The sequence below is a fragment of the Mustela erminea genome, chromosome 3 (genome assembly GCF_009829155.1).
Source record: "Mustela erminea isolate mMusErm1 chromosome 3, mMusErm1.Pri, whole genome shotgun sequence".
NCBI lineage: Eukaryota > Metazoa > Chordata > Mammalia > Carnivora > Mustelidae > Mustela > Mustela erminea.
Window position 1 is genome coordinate 18,885,159 of NC_045616.1, and position 10,493 is coordinate 18,895,651.

A 10,493-nucleotide genomic window follows, 5' to 3' on the forward strand; every position below is an offset into this window, starting at 1 on the left:
TTAATTTAAGGGAGTAAATTAAACTAAGCCCAGGGAGAGCAGGCCACAGGGAAGAAAATTGTTTTCCAAGAGCCTCTCTGTACCAGTAGGTCCATATTTAATAATATTTAATAGCAGTTCATAAATTATATGCTGGGCCTCCTATTATGCAAAAATAGACATTTATTTAGGAATTCAACATGCTTTCAAGCAGGCATAGGCTCTCCTTTTCCTTTTTCTACTTTCTACCCTTCAGGAACTGGTATAGTTCCCTGAGTTTCCTGATTAGTAGCTTTCTGGACTTGACTGAAGAGACTTGATTTCATGCATTCATGTCATCTCAATAAAGGAAATCCGTGATATGCAGATAATAGGTTTTTAACTATTGTGCTTGGTAAACTTCTATGTATAAATGTTTAAACATCCAGGAACAATTAAACCATGATTCGAATTTGTGCTTCAAAATCTGTGATCTCAGATGCCCCATGACCCACCTTCTCAGCATTGCTTGGGTGGCGAGCAGAGATGTTGACACCACCATCCTTGCTTGGGCAGAAATTATTCCCAGTAAGGAAGAGAACCCTACTGATGGTCCTTCCTGTGACTTAAGATGCATTAAATTGAAGACACAGCCTTTGCTCACAAGGATGTTAAGATTGAGGCAAGAATGGATAATTCATAGGAGACAAAGAGCAGACACTTCAAAGAGGGAACATGCAGTGTCCCTGGGAGCATAGGTTGGTATAAGCTCTTGCCAAGACAATTTATCAATAACTGTAAAAATTTGAAATGCAAAATCTATAAACATTTAAAACAATGCCAGAAAAAGATAAGAAAACAATAAAACAATCACTTCCAGGTGGGGAAGGCATTTCTATGCACAACATAAAGCCTTTAACATCAGAGACTTATAATTAGACTCTCTACAAATCCATTTTTCCGCATGATGGAAGAGTAAAGTCAAGGACAAATGGCAAGTTGTCATTTACAAGTCACACAAAGGGCTACTTTCCTTAGTTTACAAACATTTCTTACAAGTCAGTGAGGGGAACTCCAAACCAACAGAGGAAATAGACAAACTTGAAAAGTCAGATCACAGAAAAAGGAAATATAAATTTTTTTTTAACATGTTAAAATGAGGGGTGCCTGGGTGGCTCAGTGGGTTAAAACCTCTGCCTTCGGCTCATGTCATGATCTCAGGGTCCTGGGATTGAGCCCCGCATCGGGCTCTCTGCTCGGCAGGGAGCCTACTTCCTCCTCTCTCTCTGCCTGCCTCTCTGTCTACTTGTGATCTCTGTATGTCAAATAAATAAATAAAATCTTTTTAAAAAATGTTAAAATGAGTATTTGTAAGAAGAGATGCTCCGACTAATGCCATAATAAAATACCATTTAATTTCTCAGTTTGGCCAAGATCAAAAAGTTCCTTCATGCATTATGTGTATTCTGGTAAGGTGGGAGTTATGGGAAGACAGTCACTCCTAATAAATTTCCGTTGGAATACAAATTGGTACAACCTCCAGAGAAGGTGATTTGGCTATAGTTACCATATTTCACAACATAGCTACCTTTTGCCCCAGTAGTTTTATTTCTAGAAATGTATCCTCCTTTGGACATACTTGTCCTTTTGCCAAATGATGTGTCTAGAAGATTATTTATTGCAACATTGTTTGAACTAGCAAAAACAAACAAACAAACTGGAAATAACTTACAAATCCATCAAAAAGGGACTGGCTGAATTAAATTATGGCATATCCCTCTACAGGGGTGAGAAAGCATGAGAGCCTCTTTACATGCTGACATATAGCCATATAGCCAAGATCCATGGCTCAGTGAGAAAAAGGGAAGGTGTAGAACGTTGCATTTCTTGACTTACAGAAAAGAAGTAGGTAACAGAAGTGATGGAAACAGAACGGCTTTCAAACAGTGGTATTCAGGAAGCTTACATTTTCCTAAATACACTGTTATACCTTTGTGCTGTTGTACTATGTGAATATACTCAATCTCTAGAAATTAATATAATTTAAAAAATCCAGTAAAATGCCTACATGAATTCATGAGGCAGTTCTACCACTAATAATTAATCTAATAGCATAGTTGATAATTGCAAATCACAGCCCAACAGTTGCTCCAGTAGTCAGAGTGGTGGTCTGGAATGTCCTTCAAGACCTAGTATCTGGGGCACCTGGGTGGCTCAGTGGGTTAAGCTGCTGCCTTCGGCTCAGGTCATGATCTCAGGGTCCTGGGATCGAGTCCCGCATCGGGCTCTCTGCTCAGCGGGGAGCCTGCTTCCTCCTCTCTCTCTCTCTGCCTGCCTCTATGCCTGCTTGTGATCTTTCTCTGTCAAATAGATAAATAAAATCTTTAAAAAAAAAAAAAAAAAAAAAGACCTAGTATCTGTGGGCGCCTGGGTGGCTCAGTGGGTTAAGCCACTGCCTTCGGCTCAGGTCATGATCTCAGAGTCCTGGGATCGAGTCCCGCATCGGGCTCTCTGCTGAGCAGAGAGCCTGCTTCCCTCTCTTTCTCTCTCTGGCTGCCTCTCCGTCTACTTGTGATTTCTCTCTGTCAAATTAATAAATTTAAAAAAAAAAATCTTTAAAAAAAAAAAAAAAAGACCTAGTATCTGGGGTGCCTGGGTGGTTCAGTCAGTTAAGCATCTGCTTTTGGCTCGGGTGATGAGCCTGAGTCTCAGGGTTCTGGGATGGAACCCTGCTTCGGGCTCTGGGCTCCATGCTCAGTGGGGAGGTTGCTTCTCCTTCCCCTTCTGTCCCCCACACTTGTGTTCTTTCACTTACTCTTTCTCTACCTAAAATAAATAAATAGGAGCACCTGGGTGTTTCAGTCATTAAACATCTGCCTTCGGCTCAGGTCAGTTCCCGGAGTCCTGGGATGAAGCCTCACTTCGGCCTCCCTCTTCAGCAGGGAGCCTGCTTTTCCCTTTCCTTCTACTGCTCTTCCTGCTTATGTTCCATCTCTGTCAAATAAATAAGTTCTTTAAAAAATTAAAATAAAATAAAATAAATAAAATATTTTAAAAAGAGGGAGCAGACACAGTGTTCAATTAAAAACTAAATGCCAAAGCAAACTACAGGAAAAACCTATGGTATATTCCCTTCATGGGAAAAAAGAAAGATGTATATAAACAGTTAGTGTAGGGATGGGACATCCACGAGCATGAAAAGAAACACAGGTATTTAACAGTGATAGACTCTGGGCCTGTAGCCTGGGGGACTCTTGCTTTACAGTGTATCCCTTTATATACCCTATGAATTTTCAGTTCCCTTGTCAAGATAAAAATTAGTTCAACAAAAAGGGAAACATAAAGGCAAGGACAAACATGTAGTTTTATCAGTCTATGAACAGCTGAATTGACCTTCTGGACCAAGAGAGGCATGCCAAGTTAAAAATCAATGTCAGAGGAAAAGCTGAGCTCACAATGTGTACGGCTGGAGTCCCAGAGACACATCTTTAATTCCAAAATGACCAAATAGATGTGGCAATCACAGATGATCGATGGCTTTCCATTTGGAGCAATGATAGGCTGAAATTTAAGAGATACTCAGCTGTAACAATTTCCTTTTCATAGAAAATGTTGTACTTTTTGTGGAATTTGGCAGATTAAAAAGAAAAATGTTAACTTTTCCATGTTGCCTGTTCCGGAAAATTCTGAAATATTCAGAACACAAGAAAGGCATGCAACAAGCACAAGGGCATTAAAGAAATTCTTGGGCAGATGTATCTGAATCCATTTCATATCGCTGATGTCCTTGGCGAGTGGGGGAGCCAACAGCTGGCTAAATGCCTCCCCCACTGCAGCTGGTCTAGGGATGTGCCTTAGCTTTCACTTTCAAGAGGAGGAGAGAGCAGGATGGTGGGAAGTGAGGGTCAGATGCCAAATAGAGGAGGGTCTGAAAAACACTCTGAGCCTACCTGCAGCAGGAGCACTCCATTTGGGGGGAAACCCAGAGATGAGGGTCCCGCCTCCAGGTGTGAAAATAAGAGTTCGGGCAACATTTGCTGCACGTCAGCTGTCATTTTGTCACTTGGGTAAAATTCTTGTCAGTCAGAGCTTGTTCATGCTCCCTCTCCTGTGAGACAACTGTGTCCAAGTCTGGCGTTCCTAAGAGGCATGAAATAGGGACACATCCGCTCTTTAAATGTTGACCATTCCTCATATTACCTGCTCTTTTTAGTCATGAGTTTCTTTCCTTGGGCCTCTCCCATCCTTAGACTTTGACCTGTCTTCTTCCTTCTTGCTCTAAGATGGAGTCCAACCACAGATTCCTCGACTTCTAAGGTGAATGTGTGGGACCGTCCTGCCCCACTTCCATTCTTTCTTCTTCTCTGAGCCTTGGGGAGCCATCTCCTTCTTCTTGTTCAGTCTGTGTAGTTCAGGTAGTAGACCTGTGAGTGCCCCAGTACCCCTGGGCCACAGTGATTGGTTTATGACCAACTGATCTTAGCATCCTGAGAGAGTGTATCTAGGACATGTTCTTTCCCATTGAATTTGAACTGGGCAGTATGTGAGCTGGATCAGTCAGGCTGTCCCACGTGGGGTCTGAAGGTGAGGGGCGCACCCCTGATAGCAGAGCCAGCGATGCAGAGAGACCAGATCCACAGGCACTGTGTGATGGGTGAACCTGGCCGGGTCCAAAGCCACATGGACGTTTTGGCTCTAAGAGTCCCTGAAACCCAATTCCCTTTTCCCCCTCCTGTTTCCTTAGGTGGGATTGGGTTTTCAGTCATCTGCAGAAGAGGGAACTCTGGCTAACATGCCTCCTGTGGGGATAATCAGAGACCCAAATGTGGGTCTTTACTTCTTCCTGTACACCTTCATCTTTGTTAGCTCATGGGTTCTGCCAGCAAGCCTGTACAATAGTCAGGACAATATATATTAAATTCCATTTATATTAGGGGGCATTGAGGCTCATACAAGTTAAATGACTTGCTTGGGATTATAGCTGGTAAGAAATAAAGCCATGACTGACCCTTCTCTTGGGCATTGCTGGCCTGTAAGCTCTGAGGCCTTCTATTCACCTCGGAAGGTAGGCACTGGGGGCCCTGCAGGCTCAGCCTGGAAAGTGTCTGAGGTGTGGGTTGGGGGAAGCAGAAAAAGGAGCCTTCTGCTGATTAAATGGGAAACAACCTGCTTCTCATCCCAAACAAGGGCCAGCGTAGAGGTTGGAAAAACCTCAGAAAGAAACCATACCCAGGTAAGGTGGGCACCAAGGGGCAAAGCCATGGACAGGGAGGCTGAGGGAAAGTGAACTTCCTTGGCCGCAAAGTGGGCTTGGGGGAAGGAGGGGAGGGAGAAAGCACAGGTGATGATATTTCCGCGACTCTGCTGCCATCCTTGTGAACATCTTCTCAGATGGGAGCTCCATACCCTGCGGCTTGCCACTCAGAGCTCCTGACCTGGTTCTTCCACATCCTGACTGTCCCCTCCCCTGCACGCCACTTACCTCATCTTTGCCTGGTGTCTCCTGTGCTCAGGAATGATAGAAACATTAGCATGCATGATGGTTACAAAAGAATGGAATAGGAATTATTTCCATGTTTCTCTTTTGTAAAACCAGAGGAAGGAAGCCATTTTATGTATTAGAGCAAGGTGAAATTCCTGGATGAGGTTTGAAATCTTCTCTCTGCATTTATCACTGTCTTTGGGACATGGGGGATTCAGGACCTCAAGCACCAACCTAATTACAACAGCTGGGTTAAAGAGTGAAGTGGAAGCAGTGCTAGTTAGCGTGTTCTGTAAGGAAGATCTCTATTTTTTTTTTCTTTTAAAAGATCACCCCCACTGCATAAGTGATCAGCGTTGGTTCAGAATTTTGTGGGGGCCCAGAGGAAGCGGCAGGGTCAACGGTGAGCTCACCCTCCCTTCCCCTCCCACACCTAACCCCTGCCGACCCCTCCAGCAGCCCATAGTGTTTCTTCTTCAGGATGTGGCAGGTAGTTTGTCACGCTGATCTTAATCAGATCACTGTGTAATTATGGAGGGACTGTCAGGGTATTTTCGGTTGTCATCTCCTAACAAAATGCAGATCGCGTGGCATGTATACATAGAATTACTCTGTAATTCAAAGTAAATTGACATTTAATTTCAATTTAATTACACAGGAATTACAGACATGACAGATACAGTCTAATTAGGAAGCCAAAGTAGAAGAATCTTTTTATGGAATGAAAATCCATATCGTGTCACACTTTCAACAGAATCAAAATAACTCCTATGCATTTTTGTAGAGCATATGTAATAACTAGCACGGCCCTAAGAATTAAAGCCATAATTCTGGCCCATCTACTGGTACCTGTATGTATTTCCTCCCTTGCTCTCGCTCTCTCTCTCTCTCTGTCTCCCTTTGACCCTCCATGTCTTCATCCTTGCACTGACTGAACATGCTTCCTGGGGCCCCCATTCATCAGGCTCTGTACTGGACCCAGGTGTGGAAGGCCAAGGGAAGCGAGACAGTGTTGTTGCCTTGTGGGGTTTACTCTGCTCGTTCTATCCTCTTCTTCTAGGACCTCTCAAGCAGGCCACCGGGCAGCTACATGGGCAGTGGGCCCAGAATGCTTGGGTACACATGCCGGGACTCCTCAGGAGGCAACCATGTGGGGAGGGGCAGGAGTAGGTGGGAAAGGGTGCTGAGCCCATTTTGTGGTGGTTTTACCCTCAGGATGGTTTCGCCTAAACTCGGGGTCTCCCTGGCTTTCTCTTCTCTTCTGGTGGGTCTTTGTTTTTGTTCGTTTATTATTTTTTTCCCCTTCTTCTCATCTCTGAGCTCGTACAAACTACGTGATAGTCTGGCCAAGTTCTTGCCTTCCCAAAACCCAGGCCCATCAACCTAATGGGACAGTAGAACTCTCTTTCCAACTCACTAATGTTCTTTAACCTAGCTTGCTTTTGTTGTCCCCGATCCTTCCCCCCTTACTCACTTATTGTGATAATGCGACCATGGATATAATACTTGACACTTTGTAATAGGCTCTCCCTTACACTATCTCATTTGATCCTTCAGCACAAGTCTGTGAAGAAGTCAATATTTCTATTATATCCAGTTTACACGTGAGGAGTTCAATAACCAGACTTTCATCCCCTCCTGTGGCTTATTCGCCAGAGTACTGGTCTCAGACTCAACTCTTCTTCTTCCTTTTTTCTTTCTTTTAAAGATTATTTATTTATTTATTTAACAGAGAGAGAGAGAGAGAGAGATCACAAGTAGTCAGAGAGGGGGAAACAGGTCCCCTGCCCAACAGAGAGCCTAATGTGGGGCTCGATTCCAGGACCTTGAGACCATGACCTGAGCCGAAGGCAGAGGCTTAACCTACGGAGCCACCCAGGAGTCCCAGACTCAACTCTTTTTGATGCCAACTTGGTTCTGAGGCCATCAGCTTCATGTCTTGCATTGATGACCCTTTACGTTATTCCTCCTGTTAGCTCATCTGTCACCTTTAACATACAACCGATGCAAATTTATTTATTTATTTTTTTACATTTTTTTCCCCAATTTTTAGTAACATGGGTCATTTTTCTTTCAAATATGAAAATAATTTATTTATTTATTTTTATTTTATTTTATTTTATTTTTTTTTAAGATTTTATTTATTTATTTGACAGAGAGAAATTACAAGTATACTGAGAGGCAGGCAGAGAGAGAGAGAGAAGGAAGCAGGCTCCCTGCTGAGCAGAGAGCCCGACGCGGGACTCGATCCCAGGACGCTGAGATCATGACCTGAGCCGAAGGCAGCGGCTTAACCCACTGAGCCACCCAGGCGCCCCGTAAATAATTTATTTTCTTAAAAGACTTTTCTTTATCTCACAGAGAGAGAGAGAGCACAAGCAGGGGGAGCAGCAGGCAGGGGGAGAGGGAGAAGCAGACTCCCCGCTGAGCAGGGAGCCCGATGCAGGGCTCTATCCCAGGACCCTGGGATCATGACCTGAGCCGAAGGCAGATGCTTAACTGACTGAGCCACCCAGGCGCCCCCTTAAATTCATTTGTTTTAAATGAGGCCTTCACACCACTGCCTCAGAGGACAACTAGTTTCCCTTGGTGGAGAGAGGTCCCCATTCATCCACATAGGGCAGAAAGCGCACTTCATCTCTCAGTTGGAGGTAGTTACTGTGGCTTGGCCACAGTTGTGAGCCTGACCCTTCCCTCAGCCGGAGCCAGAGGGGTGTGAAATGTCTACTACGACTCAGCAGAAACTTTGTCCTTGGTGGAGTTGGAAGCCCTGAAAAGGAACTGAAAATGAAAGTGAAAGCAGAGGAGTTTTCTCAGTGTGCACTCAAGATTTTTTCATGTTCTGTGTCTTTGTAAAAACACACAGATGCCTCCTTTCTGTCCTGTTGTGTTTCCCATGAACTCAGCTCTACTTGTGTCTACACAGAATACCCAGAAGGTCGCGTCCCCTTTGTGAGGTGTCACCGACGGACACTCACCGACATAGCGTTCTTGGTGCTGCAGGACAGGCCCAATGGCCGCAGCCCCACACTTTCGGGGGGGAGGGGTACGAGGGGATTATTCTCTTAGATTTCTTTTAGACTTTGTGCAGACTTGTGTCTCTTACAAAGAAAGGTACCTTATCGAAAAAACACAGGCATAAGAAAAAAAGGGCTCCTCAAGTGTTCTGGAAACCTTCATGGGCTTCCTTCGCCTCCCCAGACTTAGATTTCAGCCTCCCGTCAGTTAGAAGGTCGGATTTGGTTTGCTTATGGGAAATGAAAGTCCCCCATGCTAAGAACTGGAGCATTTTGAGAAGGACATCAAGCGTCTCCTTGAAAACCCATCTTGATGAAATGGAAATGATGATATAAATGAATCAAACCCTTTACTTTATTCCTCCTGTTAGCTCATCTGTCACCTTTAACATACAACCGATGCAAATTTATTTATTTATTTTTTTACATTTTTTTCCCCAATTTTTAGTAACATGGGAATTAATCACATTAATCACATTAATCATGTGGATTAATCACATCATTAACATATCAGTCATCAACAAGTGGAGTTGATTAAAAAAAAAAAAAAAAAAAGGAACTTCTCCCACACATATCTTGGAAATTCATTCATTGTGCTACTTTAAATCGTTTCTAGAACCAAGCAGATGTACATAGACCAATAATAAAATGACAACAATCGGGTCCCTTATTGTAATTGCAGGTCTTTAGGTGAAGAATAGAAGTACATAAGGCTTCTTCTGCGGGACCACAACCGCTGTTCCTGGGATCCTTACTCCTTGTTCAATTGCTGTCTTAACCTCGTGGAAATGAAGCCGAGGAGGAGGCGAGCCACTTCAGAAAACACACAGAAGATTCATCCTCACCTCGCAGGAGATAAAAAAAATCTAAGGATGCACTGCTCTCCCTCTGCATTTTCATCAGTTTAGAAAGAGTGTGTGCAAACAATACATCTGCTCATGCAAGGGGTGAGCCCATCAAAAAGAGATCAGAGGCAATAAGAGCATCTCTGCCAGGTACAGGACCTGGGACTCTGCAAAGAGACAGAAGCATGGTGGATAGAGAGCAAGGAAAGAGCACATTTCCACAAAGTAGGAAGCGATTCACCATGTCATGCACCCCCTGCCTTTGGGATTAGGAAGGAAATCCATGCTTCTGCCCTGTGCCAGGGCTGGTCCTGCCCACCTCTGTGCAGAGCATGGAGTCCAGGGTGGGGGAGGGGGGGCAGGGAGTGCCTCTCTCTGATACTGTCTGGTGCTGAAGGGCAAATTGTCAGTAGCGGGAACTGGGAGCTCCAAGAGCTCACCGTGGTGGTTCCGTTATAATCAGAACTGTCGAGTGGGTTTTTGTGGGATCTCCATAATCCCTTCTTACTTGGTAGCTTCCTCTTTTCAGACTCGCTCTACAGCTTGGTTACCCTGAAGAGAAGATGCCCCATTCTCTCTGGATCAGAGGCTCTTGCCTCCCTGTGTCTCAGTCCTCTTCAGGAAATATCCATCCATGCCCTGTGTCCTATTGCTAAAGAGACCAAAGTTCAGGGGGACCACCTGAGACACCTGCGTGGGAGACTTCAGTGCGTCAGGGAGCAGATGCTCTCCCGAGCAGTAAAGTGGAAGGTACTGCTGACCTCAGAGCTTGCTCAAGTCAAACACATCTGTGGGCCATCTTCTCCTGGCTCCCAGTTTGAAACCCTTGCCAGGTCTGGTAAAGAATCTGATAAAGATAGTGGGATTAAGGTTTTAATGAGTATGATTGACCCAACGTGCTATCTCTCCCTATGGCCCCCATTCAGCACCCTCCTCCTGCGCCCCTAGATAAAAAGGATTTGCATTCCGAAGAAAGAACCAGTCATCTGAAGGCGAAATGATGTGTGATGGGTGTATGCGGGACACGAAGGCAGGCTGAGAAAACAATATGCACTTTGATGTCACAAACACACCACGGAAAGCAAAGTCGGGGCATTGACCTTGAAGTTGCACTCCCATTCTCTTCCTTGTATGGCAGCCACTACTCAGGGCACCTTTGCTTGCTGACTCTGGAATCATCAGCCCAGCATG

At 44.5% G+C, this 10,493-nt stretch overlaps 1 long non-coding RNA gene across 1 annotated transcript in view; it reads left to right on the forward strand.

Annotated features, from left to right (window-relative positions):
* The window catches only part of LOC116585971, a 145,396-nt gene extending 135,410 nt beyond the window's left edge, over positions 1-9,986 (forward strand). Inside the window, exon 3 of the long non-coding RNA XR_004283827.1 lies at positions 9,140-9,986. This is a non-coding gene — a long non-coding RNA (uncharacterized LOC116585971). The remainder of the gene's footprint in view (positions 1-9,139) is intronic.
* Positions 9,987-10,493: the final 507 nt, after the last annotated feature.